Source organism: Xenopus tropicalis, chromosome 7 (genome assembly GCF_000004195.4).
Source record: "Xenopus tropicalis strain Nigerian chromosome 7, UCB_Xtro_10.0, whole genome shotgun sequence".
Taxonomy (NCBI): Eukaryota; Metazoa; Chordata; class Amphibia; order Anura; family Pipidae; genus Xenopus; species Xenopus tropicalis.
Window position 1 is genome coordinate 120140553 of NC_030683.2, and position 15204 is coordinate 120155756.

Sequence of the window (15204 nt, forward strand, 5' to 3'; positions counted from 1 at the left end):
TTTCTAGGATACTCTTCTCCATCCATAGTACTTATTACCCTTACACTTATACATCCCAACTGAGCACATTTCTAGGATACTCTTCTCCATCCATAGTACTTATTAACCTTACCCTTATACATCCCAACTGAGCACATTTCTAGGATACTCTTCTCCATCCATAGTACTTATTACCCTTACCCTTATACATCCCAACTGAGCACGTTTCTAGGATATTCTTCTCCATCCATAGTACTTATTACCCTTACACTTATACATCCCAACTGAGCACATTTCTAGAATACTCTTCTCCATCCATAGTACTTATTAACCTTACCCTTATACATCCCAACTGAGCACATTTCTAGGATACTCTTCTCCATCCATAGTACTTATTACCCTTACCCTTATACATCCCAACTGAGCACGTTTCTAGGATATTCTTCTCCATCCATAGTACTTATTACCCTTACCCTTATACATCCCAACTGAGCACGTTTCTAGGATATTCTTCTCCATCCATAGCACTTATTACCCTTACCCTTATACATCCCAACTGAGCATGTTTCTAGGATACTCTTCTCCATCCATAGTACTTATTAACCTTACCCTTATACATCCCAACTGAGCACGTTTCTAGGATATTCTTCTCCATCCATAGTACTTATTACCCTTACCCTTATACATCCCAACTGAGCACGTTTCTAGGATATTCTTCTCCATCCGTGGGACTTATTAACCTTACCCTTATACATCCCAACTGAGCACGTTTCTAGGATATTCTTCTCCATCCATAGTACTTATTAACCCTACCCTTATACATCCCAACTGAGCATGTTTCTAGGATACTCTTCTCCATCCATAGTACTTATTAACCTTACCCTTATACATCCCAACTGAGCACGTTTCTAGGATATTCTTCTCCATCCATAGTACTTATTACCCTTACCCTTATACATCCCAACTGAGCACGTTTCTAGGATATTCTTCTCCATCCGTGGGACTTATTAACCTTACCCTTATACATCCCAACTGAGCACGTTTCTAGGATATTCTTCTCCATCCATAGTACTTATTACCCTTACCCTTATACATCCCAACTGAGCACGTTTCTAGGATATTCTTCTCCATCCGTGGGACTTATTAACCTTACCCTTATACATCCCAACTGAGCACGTTTCTAGGATATTCTTCTCCATCCATAGTACTTATTAACCTTACCCTTATACATCCCAACTGAGCACGTTTCTAGGATATTCTTCTCCATCCATAGTACTTATTAACCTTACCCTTATACATCCCAACTGAGCATGTTTCTAGGATATTCTTCTCCATCCATAGTACTTATTACCCTTACCCTTATACATCCCAACCGGGCACGTTTCTAGGATATTCTTCTCCATCCATAGTACTTATTACCCTTACCCTTATACATCCCAACCGGGCACGTTTCTAGGATATTCTTCTCCATCCATAGTACTTATTACCCTTATACATCCCAACTGAGCATGTTTCTAGGATATTCTTCTCCATCCATAGTACTTATTACCCTTATACATCCCAACTGAGCACGTTTCTAGGATATTCTTCTCCATCCATAGTACTTATTACCCTTACCCTTATACATCCCAACTGAGCACGTTTCTAGGATATTCTTCTCCATCCATAGTACTTATTACCCTTATACATCCCAACTGAGCATGTTTCTAGGATATTCTTCTCCATCCATAGTACTTATTACCCTTATACATCCCAACTTAGCACGTTTCTAGGATATTCTTCTCCATCCATAGTACTTATTAACCTTACCCTTATACATCCCAACTGAGCACGTTTCTAGGATATTCTTCTCCATCCATAGTACTTATTACCCTTACCCTTATACATCCCAACTGAGCACGTTTCTAGGATATTCTTCTCCATCCATAGTACTTATTAACCTTACCCTTATACATCCCAACTGAGCATGTTTCTAGGATATTCTTCTCCATCCATAGTACTTATTACCCTTACCCTTATACATCCCAACTGAGCACGTTTCTAGGATATTCTTCTCCATCCATAGTACTTATTACCCTTACCCTTATACATCCCAACCGGGCACATTTCTAGGATATTCTTCTCCATCCATAGTACTTATTACCCTTACCCTTATACATCCCAACCGGGCACGTTTCTAGGATATTCTTCTCCATCCATAGTACTTATTACCCTTACCCTTATACATCCCAACCGGGCACGTTTCTAGGATATTCTTCTCCATCCATAGTACTTATTACCCTTATACATCCCAACCGGACACGTTTCTAGGATATTCTTCTTCATCCATAGTACTTATTACCCTTACCCTTATACATCCCAACTGAGCACGTTTCTAGGATACTCTTCTCCATCCATAGTACTTATTACCCTTACCCTTATACATCCCAACTGAGCACGTTTCTAGGATACTCTTCTCCATCCATAGTACTTATTACCCTTACCCTTATACATCCCAACTGAGCACGTTTCTAGGATATTCTTCTCCATCCACCATTGGATCAATAATCAGGCTGGTCATTGTTATGTTTCTGCCGTCCACTACTGGGGTTCGGCGGAAATCAAAGGATAATCAGCTGTCATTAACCATAGACTAAGGAAGGGATTATGGTTATATAGCTAAAATAGAATCATTTTAATTTGCCCAGTGTTTTGCTGGAGACCGAAAAAGGTCAAGCTTAATTACTAAACATGGTCCCCAGTGGAATTGTGGTCACCAATACATTGTGACTGACAGAGGTATGTGTCTGAGCATTAGTTCCATCTTTCCTGTGTAGGCGCTTCTTCTCTGGGGTGGCAGGGCCTATCATTATTGACCTGTGGGATTGGGTGGTCCCACAGGAACTACATCAGGGACCATTAAGCTGGCAATTAGGGGGGGTCGTTAGTGTGTCCAACAAGGAAACAGAACGAGGCACCTCTGTGGGCATTAGTTACCCAGCTCTCTTTTAAATATAGGGAGAATGAGGATTAGTCATTTGTGTAGGTAACTGGTGTGTGGGCTTATTGGCTACACCCGTACCCAGGCACACAAAACTTAATTTTACCCACTTGAATTAATTATTCTACCTCGGATCTGCCAAGAAACTTGGAAGTAGCATCATTATAAATATGGAAGTGACTTGTGTGCCTGGGAAGCAGGGAGATACAGAAGTTGAAGTGAGACCAACAAGGCAATTTGACCTGCATTTACCAACCACTACCTGCATTACACAGTTATAGGTATAGTTGGTGGAGATCACTTCTGGATTTGATGTTCCCCACAGTAGCTGTCTGGATTTCCAGGTCAGGCTGATACCTCGTTGACGTTGTTCTTTCTCCAGATGGAGAGAAGTGGATCCATTTTCTTCTGCAGCTCTTTGTAGCTGCACTAACAGGCACAGTGTCGACCTGCCCGAAAAATGGAATCAGGCGTTTTGGGGCTGATCTCCAACCTGTGTAGCTACACTTGGGCTGAAGCTGTGTCTGTCATTATTTATATTAATAACATTATTTTTTTCAAAAACCCATCAGTTAATAGAGCTTCTCCAGCAGAATCCTACACTGAAATCTGTTTTTTAAAAATGCAAACAGATTATTCTATATTTCATTTTGGAATTTCACATGGAGCTAGTCATATTCTTCATTTCCCATGGTGCCACAGCCATGTGACCTGTGCTCTGATAAACTTCAGTCACAGTTTACTGTAACGCTGGAAGTTGGAGTGATATCCCCCCCCCCCCCCCCCCCCCAGAAGGGAGCAAGATAGCAGCTCCCAGTAGGTATCAGAATAGCACTCAATAGTAACAAATCCAAGTCTGGCTTGGGACTCCTCCACTTACATGGGAGTAGGAGAAACAATAGGTTAGCTGAAAGCAGTTCTAATGTGTAGCGCTGGCTCCTTCTGAAAGCTCAGACTCAGTCACACTTTACTGCTGCGCTGCAACTTGGAGTGATATCCCCCCTCACCCCCAGCAGCCAATCAGCAGAACAATGGAAAGGGAGCAAGATAGCAGCTCCCAGTAGGTATCAGAATAGCACTCAATAGTAAGAAATCCAAGTCCAGCTTGGGACTCCTCCAGTTACATGGGAGTAGGAGAAACAATAGGTTAGCTGAAAGCAGTTCTAATGTGTAGCGCTGGCTGAAAGCTCAGACTCAGGCACAATGCACTGAGATGGCGCCTACACACCAATATTACAGCTAAAAAATTCGTTGGTTCAAGAATAAAATGTTAAAATGAAAAAATAAAAAGTACACCATAAAATTATGACAGAATCCCTGAAAGTAGAGAAGAACAGACAATGGGCCGGATTCAGTTCAATGAGAAAAAGTCATCTCATGGTTTATCATGTGAAAACTCATGGACGAGAGTCAATTCCAGGAGAAAAGACTTTTCTCCTAATTTAGTTCCAGTTTTTTTCCCATAGACTTCAATACAGTTTTCACGTGATATAAGTTTTTCTGAATTGAATTGCATCTCAAGTTGAGTTTTCACATTATAAACCTTTTTCTCACTGAACTGAATCCTGGCCCTATGTGAGAAATAGAAAAAAAGACGCCTGGGACAGAGGTTGGCAGAATGCAGCATATGAAGACAACTGGAAAGCAAAAGGGAAGATGAGTAGAAATAAAATAAATAATAATAATAATATATAAATAATATATAAATAAAATAAAAAGGGGCCTTCCGCATCTGGCAAAACACTTTAGGAACAGTATGGACTCCCACTTATTTTTGGTTTGTGTGTGTGTATATATAGCTTAGAAATAAAGTAACCAGCCATGTTGGCTGGCCCTCCATTGCATTTGGCAGTTAGTGAATCTCTGTACCAGATAAGATGCAGGGCAGGACTGATGTACATCACTATAATTAATAACAGACAAAAAGGTGTTGTTATTTTGCTTTATTACACGTAATACATGTAATGCACACTAAGAAATGAACGTTCCCATAATTCACATGCATGCTTGGTGCATCTACTAGTATATCCAATATATCATTAATATCCCAATTATTAGCTCGTCTTTTTGTATGATCTGGGTTCCCAACCTGTGGTCCACATCTCATGGGCCACTCCATAAGCCCATCCTCCTGGATACACCCATGATGGAACATGTGTAAGTAACATTATCCATTGCATAGCTGATAGACCCTAATGGCCTAACTTCACTATGATTAATATTATATACAGTAGCACACATCAAGGGGATGCAAAGCACAAGATATAAGAGCATACACATACAAACAATAACATTGCAATTGCCTACTCTTAGAAGACAGTAGGGGGTCAGCACTGCTCACAAGAGCTCACAATCTTAAACAAAAGGGGGGGAGTAATACACAAGGTGGGGTTTTATGTAGCTTACCGGCATTAGATGAGCTGCTAAATTGACTAGCACAGGTACAATTTGTATCGAAATTGGATTTAATTGGGATTTCTTTGCATCCTTTATCGATCAGTGGACCCTTCATAGAAACGTGATGGAAGATGTTTTGTTGGGTGAATATAAAATTCAGAACTGCTTGGGGTATTTATGTTGGGTAACGTGTTGTTTGTGCGGTCTGTGCATGGCGTCCAGCTCCTCAGAACCTCACCTGTGACATATGTCTTCCTCACAGGTTAAGGGTCTCAGGGACAGAACATCACACCATTAATTGGACCTCACGATGAGAGATCCTCAGCAACCCCCCTTACCTGTACATCCTGGGCAACCTAGCGAGAGAGAGAACATACACCATTACAGATACATGGACCATGATAAACACCACTGCTTAGGCCTTGGGCCCTAAAACCATTTATTGTTTCCTGAAACCGTTGGATCAATGGATCTTAATGTTGGTTTTATTGTTGGTTGGTATTTATATTGGTTGCATTAATATACAAAATATTGGGATGGAGAGTTCATAGAAAATAAAAGTTCAGGTCTTGTAACGCATAACAACCATCCATGCACATCAGATGTATCAGCTGACCAGGAAATGCTACCTACTGATTTGTCAGAGTGACTAGTAACAAACTTTGTGCCCCTTTATGACATTACTATGCTAGGCAACACTTTTTCAGGAGTTTGGTGGCATTCCCAATATACTTTGCTAACTCTAAACTTAATGTTAAATCAGAATACACATAGGCTGGGATATAAACAAATTGTGATGGGATGAGTAAAAAGTTAAGGAAAAGGTTCCCATGATTTCCAAATGACTATGGGACTACGTGTGTATGGACTGGATTCACCAAATCCCCCGTTTGGTACAGATATTTAGCGATATTTGCTCGCCAGGCAAACAGAAGGCAGATCGCTTTTTTGCCCACCCTGTTCAAGGTCGGAATACGTCATTATTATTACATTGTAATAAGAGTCTATAATGTAACCCTACTGAACTAGTTATTCTTTCCCGCATTTTCACCCCCCCATGACATATTTGTAATTCCTTGTTTCAGTGCAAATGACATATTTTTTGTAGCATGTTTCCAATGCTGCAGGCCAGTGAACACTGACATGTTCTTAACAGTATTCTCCATTTTCTTTCTCGCTGCTCGTTACTATGGCGATCACATACACACCGACTTCAAGCACCCTTTGCTCAAAGTCATGACACAGGAAATGATACGTGACGCACATTGTGCTGTTCAATCACTCTCAAACAAAGGCAAAACCATCAATATTATTTTCTCTATTGGAAGCATCAGTGGTGCTCGGCGCAATCTATATAAGGGGCTATGGCATTCTGCGTAAAGGGTCCTATTATTTCTAGTGGGTATTGTTCCCCTGCTCTGCTATTGTGGTCTGGCTCTCTTGAATTTATGAAGATTTACTTGTTAAGGTCAGTCATTGGTCTAAGAACCTTAAGTGCATTGACATAGTGGATAATATTTATCTGAGACGTAAGGTACAAATGTTTTTATTGTCCCTCAGACATCGATGCAAGGTTTCATGACGGAGAGCCACAGTCGGTATTGGAATACGATTATCAGATCAACTGAGTAGAACATGTAGAAACGCCATTCTGCACTATTGTGTCCCTTCTCTTTAGCATAATATCGTAACCTTAAATGTAGACAAAGGAGTCCTATACTGGACTTGGAACACCCAAAGACTGCGGCTAATCCTAAAGCGTAAGGCTGCAAGGAGACTGCCACGTTTTGAGCATTACCTTATAATCTCCTTAAGAATATCGGGTTTTTATGGAAAAATCTTAATATATGTTCAGAATTGCCATCAAATCTGAGCACAGTTGGAGTTTTAAGGATGGTGGACAAAAGAGGACAATGATTCGCCGCAAGGTGTCTGGGTAGAGCTAATACACATGTCTACAGGTACTGTTTTATTATTACAGAGAAAAGGGAATCATTTAACCATTAAATAAACCCAATAGGGCTGTTCTGCCCCAATAAGGGGTAATTATATCTTAGTTGGGATCAAGTACAGGTACTGTTTTATTATTACAGAGAAAAGGGAATCATTTAACCATGAAATAAACCCAATAGGACTGTTCTGCCCCCAATAAGGGGTAATTATATCTTAGTTGGGATCAAGTACAGGTACTGTTTTGTTATTACAGAGAAAAGGGAATCATTTAACCATGAAATAAACCCAATAGGGCTGTTCTGCCCCCAATAAGGGGTAATTATATCTTAGTTGGGGTCAAGTACAGGTACTGTTTTATTATTACAGAGAAAAGGGAATCATTTAACCATTAAATAAACCCAATAGGGCTGTTCTGCCCCCAATAAGGGGTAATTATATCTTAGTTGGGATCAAGTACAGGTATTGCTTTATTATTACAGAGAAAAGGGAATCATTTAACCATAAAATAAACCCAATAGGGCTGTTCTGCCCCCAATAAGGGGTAATTATATCTTAGTTGGGATCAAGTACAGGTACTGTTTTATTATTACAGAGAAAAGGGAATCATTTAACCATTAAATAAACCCAATAGGGCTGTTCTGCCCCCAATAAGGGGTAATTATATCTTAGTTGGGATCAAGTACAGGTATTGCTTTATTATTACAGAGAAAAGGGAATCATTTAACCATAAAATAAACCCAATAGGGCTGTTCTGCCCCCAATAAGGGGTAATTATATCTTAGTTGGGATCAAGTACAGGTACTGTTTTATTATTACAAAGAAAAGGGAATCATTTAACCATTAAATAAACCCAATAGGGCTGTTCTGCCCCCAATAAGGGGTAATTATATCTTAGTTGGGATCAAGTACAGGTACTGTTTTATTATTACAGAGAAAAGGGAATCATTTAACCATTAAATAAACCCAATAGGATTGGGCGGCAGACTATGTCTATCAACGTAACACTCTAAGTACGCCTGTAAATGATATTTTGCGTATTAAAGGTCAGTTGAGACTATCAGTGTCTGGAGTACATACAAATCCCTCAAAAATCTGAGTATTGTGGAGCTGATATTTCATTATGAAAGATTAATCCATGTGTAAGTGTCAGGGCAGCTGACATCCCTAAAATTCAAAGTGTTTGTGGAGCTATTTTGTTTCGCCGTTAGATCCATATCCAGTTATCAGTGTCTGGGTGCTGTGCTATGAAGATAAGTCTCAAAAATTCTCGAGCACTACTGAGCCCTAAACATCTCAGTACTGTATTGGTGGAGGTATTATATTTTAATATTAAAGATTGGTTCCAACCATGAGTGTCTAAAGTGCCAACCTTTCATCCATAATTATATTTTTTGTGAGTAATAAAGATCAGCCAAAGCATGAGTCTCGCTGTGCCCGACTATATACAAATTGCTAATCGTTAAGTATTTCTGAGATTCGGACTTACCTCTGTATATGGGTGCTCCGGCTCCGGGGAATATTCCTGGAGTCGCTGCCGAGTGCTTATACTAAGAGACACAGAACAGAAGAAGTTATGCTTTTGCAGGACACAGAAGACTAAATGGCACTGCGGTATAGCTATGTGGAGGTCCACCTTCAACAAAGGGATTTATAATTTGGTCGCCACGTCTACTGTCTGCATAAGGATGATCGAAAACCGTGCCTTGGTATTCAGCTGATCCAGTATAAACTGATTTGCTTGATAGTGTTTGGTTATAGTATAAAATAGAGCAGGGCTAGACATGCACCACCATAGAAATTGCAATTGCGGCTGATAATGCGCCAGTGCCCCTCGCAAATGTGTCCTTATTTCGCCTTGCCTCTCGATAAGAGATTTAGGGAGTGGTGGCAGAGTGGTGGCTCTAATTGGATGGCCTAAAGCCATCCTCTTGCCTCTCGCCACCTGAAAAGTGTCTAGGTCTGAGAAGACCTCCCAGACTGTCTGGGGTGATAGAAGTGCATAATGCACGGGAGACTTGTTGGTCAGCCCCCATCAATAGCCATTAGCATGGCCGCAAAACCGACATTCACTGTCACGCAGACAATGGTGAGCTGCAGGGAAACCCAGGGTGTCTGGAAACATTGCTATTATTTATCTAATGAGAACAAAAGGCAAAACTGACATGATATAAAGCTGAGAGTGTATGCACAGTGGGTGTGTATATCAGGGATGAATGTGTAGCATGCATTTGGACATACACACTGTACCACAATGGGCTGTACAGATAATCAGGCAAGACATGTCATTTTCAAAGTGAAACTATTTAAAACAAGCCAAGATATGGCGTATGCATAAACCCTCCGGCGGCACACAGATTCATGCTCTTATAATAGTCATATATATATATAAACTGTTATACCGACAGCCCGATACACACACATACACTACACACAAAGAAATGAACAGTTGAGGAGCAATAATCTGTTTAGCTTGTTGCTGATCATGATATATAAAGCAGGGAAAATGCACACAGAGAGCAGCAGAAAGCCACGATAAAACCACAAAGAGATGCAGCAGAAGGCACTGACACACCTAGGCACACACAGACACAAAAGATGCAGAAGAGGAGACAAGCCGAGTGATATTGCTCAGCAACAATATAGAGACACTCGCCAGGCATAGTATCCATGTTTGCCTTTGACAGACTCAAGAAAACATAGCAATAAAGTGCAAAATATCTATAGGCTATATATATATATATATGTATATATATATGTGTGTGTGTGAATGGCAGACTGGCACAAAGACATACCGTACTATGGCACTGAGAGTAATGTATACTCTAACTTACACCTACAGAGCCCTCTTATGGCACAGACCCATACTTACTGTCCACGTCTGTTGAATAGTAGTAGAATAGAGCACAGATGAACGCTGGACTGCCCTGTATATACATACATGCCTATAGAGAGTGACCCAGACAGCCCAGTGCAAACGTGCTCAGCCAGAGCCATGCAAGCAGACAGAGGCAGCCATGTACCCCAGAGAGTAACCCCAGACAAAGTATGCCCACACTACAGGCACACAAATGTCGCATTGATACATATAGCACTGCGGATGGACATTTTTGCCGTGACACAATGGCGCATATACTTAGCACGCAGGCACTCCCTGGCTATCGGGCACAGAAAGGTGGACACAGAGATAGAGACTACGTCTTCAAATGCCATAGAATTTCTGGCTGTAAAAATAAATAGACTGTTTTCTGTAAAGGGATTGGCAGGTAGACATTGGCACTCAGTGGTATATACACACACAGACACCATGCTGCACAGACAAAGTGACAGTTACGCAGACAAACAGCTGCACTCACCCCAGCGGATTGACAGTCAGTCAGTGACCTCCAGCTGCCAGTGCCACTCTCTCGCTCTCTGCTGCTGCTGCTGCTGCTGTCTGTCTTCTCATCCACTGAGAGCGGTGGGAGCGTCACTAGAAAAGCTACTCTACCCCTCCTCCTCTGCCCTCACTTACACTCTCACCCCTCTCCATGCAGCCTGCTCCCCCTCGCATAAACCTGACAGCTAGAGACACATGCTCAGCCCAAACCTCCATTGCTGCTCCAACAGGTAGTAGCCTGGTACCTGCATGGTATATAGCTAGTAGCCTGGTATCTGTATGTTATACAGGTAGTACCTTGGTGCCAGTATATTATACAGGTAGTGGCTTGGTGCCTGTATATTATACAGGTAGTAGCTTGGTGTCTGTATATTATACACGTAGTAACTTGGTGTCTGTATATTATACAGGTAGTACCTCTGTGCCTGTATATTATACAGGTAGTAGCTCAGTGCCTGTATACAGGTAGTAGCTGGGTGTCTGTATATTATACAGGTAGTACCTCTGTGCCTGTATATTATACAGGTAGTAGCTCAGTTCCTGTATACTGGTAGTAGCTGGGTGTCTGTATATTATACAGGTAGTATCTTGTGCCTATATATTATACAGGAAGTAGCTTGGTGTCTGTATATTATACAGGTAGTAGCTCAGTGCCTGTATACAGGTAGTAGCTGGGTGTCTGTATATTATACAGGTAGTATCTTGTGCCTATATATTATACAGGAAGTAGCTTGGTGTATGTATATTATACAGGTAGTAGCTTGGTGTCTGTATATTATACAGGTAGTAGCTCGGTGTCTTTATATTATACAGGTAGTAGCTGGGTGCCTGTATATTATACAGGTAGTAGCTCGGTGTCTGTATATTATACAGGTAGTATCTTGTGCCTATATTATACAGGAAGTAGCTTGGTGTCTGTATATTATACAGGAAGTAGCTTGGTGTCTGTATATTATACAGGTAGTAGCTTGGTGTCTGTATATTATACAGGTAGTAGCTCGGTGTCTTTATATTATACAGGTAGTAGCTGGGTGCCTGTATATTATACAGGTAGTAGCTCGGTGTCTGTATATTATACAGGTAGTATCTTGTGCCTATATATTATACAGGAAGTAGCTTGGTGTCTGTATATTATACAGGTAGTAGCTTGGTGTCTGTATATTATACAGGTAGTATCTTGTGCCTATATATTATACACGAAGTAGCTTGGTGTCTGTATATTATACAGTTAGTATCTTGTGCCTATATATTATACAGGTAGTAGCTTTTGCCTGTATATTATACAGGTAGTAGCTCGGTGCCTGCATATTAAACAGGTAGAAGCTAGGTGCCTGTATATTATACAGGTAGTAGCTAGGTGCCTGTATATTATACAGGTAGTAGCTCGGTGTCTGTATATTATACAGGTAGTATCTTGTGCCTATATATTATACAGGAAGTAGCTTGGTGCCTGTATATTATACAGGTAGTAACTTGGTGCCTGTATATTATACAGGTAGTAGCTGGGTGCCTGTATACAGGTAGTAGCTCGGTGCCTGTATATTATACAGGTAATAGCTCGGTGCCTGTATACAGGTAGTAGCTCGGTGCCTGTATACAGGTAGTAGCTCGGTGCCTGTATACAGGTAGTAGCTCGGTGCCTGTATACAGGTAGTACCTCGGTGCCTGTATATTATACAGGTAGTAGCTTGGTGCCTGTATACAGGTAGTACCTCGCTGCCTGTATATTATACAGGTAGTAGCTCAGTGCCTGTATATTATACAGGTAGTAGCTGGGTGCCTGTATAATATACAGGTAGTAGCTCGGTGCCTGTATATAATACAGGTAGTAGCTCGGTGCCTGTATATTATACAGGTAGTAGCTCGGTGCCTGTATACAGGTAGTAGCTCAGTGCCTGTATATAATACAGGTAGTAGCTCGGTGCCTGTATACAGGTAGTAGCTCGGTGCCTGTATATTATACAGGTAGTAGCTCGGTGCCTGTATATAATACAGGTAGTACCTCGGTGCCTGTATAATATACAGGTAGTAGCTCGGTGTCTGTATATTATACAGGTAGTACCTCGGTGCCTGTATAATATACAGGTTGTAGCTCGATGTCTGTATATTATACAGGTAGTACCTCGGTGCCTGTATAATATACAGGTAGTAGCTTGGTGCCTGTATATAATACAGGTAGTACCTTGGTGTCTGTATATTATACAGGTAGTAGCTCGGTGCCTGTATAATATACAGGTAGTACCTCGGTGTCTGTATATTATACAGGTAGTACCTCAGTGTCTGTATATAATACAGGTAGTACCTCAGTGTCTGTATATTATACAGGTAGTACCTCGGTGTCTGTATATAATACAGGTAGTACCTTGGTGTCTGTATATAATACAGGTAGTACCTCGGTGCCTGTATAATATACAGGTAGTAGCTCGGTGCCTGTATATAATACAGGTAGTAGCTCAGTGCCTGTATATAATACAGGTAGTACCTCGGTGCCTGTATATTATACAGGTAGTAGCTGGGTGCCTGTATATTATACAGGTAGTAGCTTGGTGCCTGTATACAGGTAGTAGCTGGGTGCCTGTATATTATACAGGTGATAGCTGGGTGCCTGTATATTATACAGGTGATAGCTGGGTGCCTGTATATTATACAGGTAGTAGCTCGGTCCCTGTATACAGGTAGTAGCTGGGTGCCTGTATATTATACAGGTAGTAGCTGGGTTCCTGTATATTATACAGGTAGTAGCTGGGTGCCTGTATATTATACAGGTGATAGCTGGGTGCCTGTATATTATACAGGTAGTAGCTGGGTGCCTGTATATTATACAGGTAGTAGCTGGGTGCCTGTATATTATACAGGTAGTAGCTGGGTGCCTGTATATTATACAGGTGATAGCTGGGTGCCTGTATATTATACAGGTAGTAGCTGGGTGCCTGTATATTATACAGGTAGTAGCTGGGTGCCTGTATATTATACAGGTAGTAGCTGGGTGCCTGTATATTATACAGGTAGTAGCTGGGTGCCTGTATATTATACAGGTGATAGCTGGGTGCCTGTATATTATACAGGTAGTAGCTCGGTCCCTGTATACAGGTAGTAGCTGGGTGCCTGTATATTATACAGGTAGTAGCTGGGTGCCTGTATATTATACAGGTAGTAGCTTTTGCCTGTATATTATACAGGTAGTAGCTTGGTGCCTGTATATTATACAGGTAGTAGCTCGGTGCCTGTATATTATACAGGTAGTAGCTCGGTGCCTGTATATTATACAGGTAGTAGCTCAGTGCCTGTATATTATATAGGTAGTAGCTCGGTGCCTGTATATTAGACACAAAGATGTGCAGGCCTCACAGGGTAGAATAGTGAAGCGTACCCACTGCCCTCTCCCCAGTTATTGAGCGGATTGATTCTGTGCTCTCCCTTGCTGCTACCTTGCTATTCTCTTTTGTCTATTTGATCTTTTCCCTTCCATTCAGCCTTCCCAATCCTCCCTCCTTGGCGCTGCGAGCGCTCGCATGAATTCATCATTTTAGCCGGCTGTTCTCTCGGATCCCTGGCCATCTCTCGCTGGCTTGGTGCTCGCTCCGTACCTCTGCCTACCTGCTGCTCATTCCCATTGCCTCTTTGTCTTCTCCCATTTCATGTCTTGCTGCTTTTGTCTGTCTCTACCTTGCGCTTCTGTTGCGTGACACTCTATAAGCCCAGTGCCTGCCAGAGCAGCAGTTAAGCCCAGGGCAGGTGTATATCTCATACACTATGCTTTCTGTGTATCTATATACATAACCCAAACCTGTTTCACTATTTTGCTCTCTTTCCTAGAGTCTCTGTTCTGCTTCTCCCCCTTTTATGCACATTTTCTACTCCTATTCTCCCTTTCGTGCCACGACATAAGCCATATACCCCTGATCTCTGCCCATTTCTGCCCATTACCTTGTTTTTACCTATTTCCTTGTCTGTCTGCCCATTCTCTCTTCCTTCTTCCTCACTGTTCTTTTCTCCATTCTCTCTCTCTCTGTCCCCCCCTGCTCTGTCTCCATTCTCTTTCGCTCCATCCCTCCCTCCCTCACAGCTTTCTCTCCGCCCCTGGGCTGCCTTTCATTTCCAGACAGGCAGAAAGCGCAATGCGGCTCTACTCAGGATGGGGGAATTTATTAAACTTGTCTGGCTGAAGACATAGCGGAAGGGAGGGCGCGTGTGTGTCTGTGTGGGGTGATGGGATAGAGGAGACACTAGTACAGGGAAAGGGGGGGGCAGGTGAAGGAAAAGGGGGTGATGGAAGTGTGTAGAGGGAACTCTTTAGGTTTTAGCTGCCTTTAAAATGATTAACCCTTTTACTACTGAAGAATAAGGAAAAGGTTCCGTCTCTGCTGTCAGCTTATGTATAGAAGGAAATACAGTCTCTAGTACAAAGAAATACTTTTCATTTGAGTTTTAGGTTTACCTGTTTGGCTGACAGGTAGTGGCCCCTATTTTACAAAATGTACAATGGATAATGGATAAAGACCATGCTTTGCCAGCTTCA

General features: G+C 41.6%; 1 non-coding gene across 1 annotated transcript; it reads right to left on the reverse strand.

The window, feature by feature from the left end:
- Positions 1–5574: 5574 nt before the first annotated feature.
- Positions 5575–5636, reverse strand: mir125a (microRNA mir-125a). The gene has a single exon (NR_049675.1). It is a non-coding gene; the product is annotated as a microRNA mir-125a (primary transcript).
- Positions 5637–15204: the final 9568 nt, after the last annotated feature.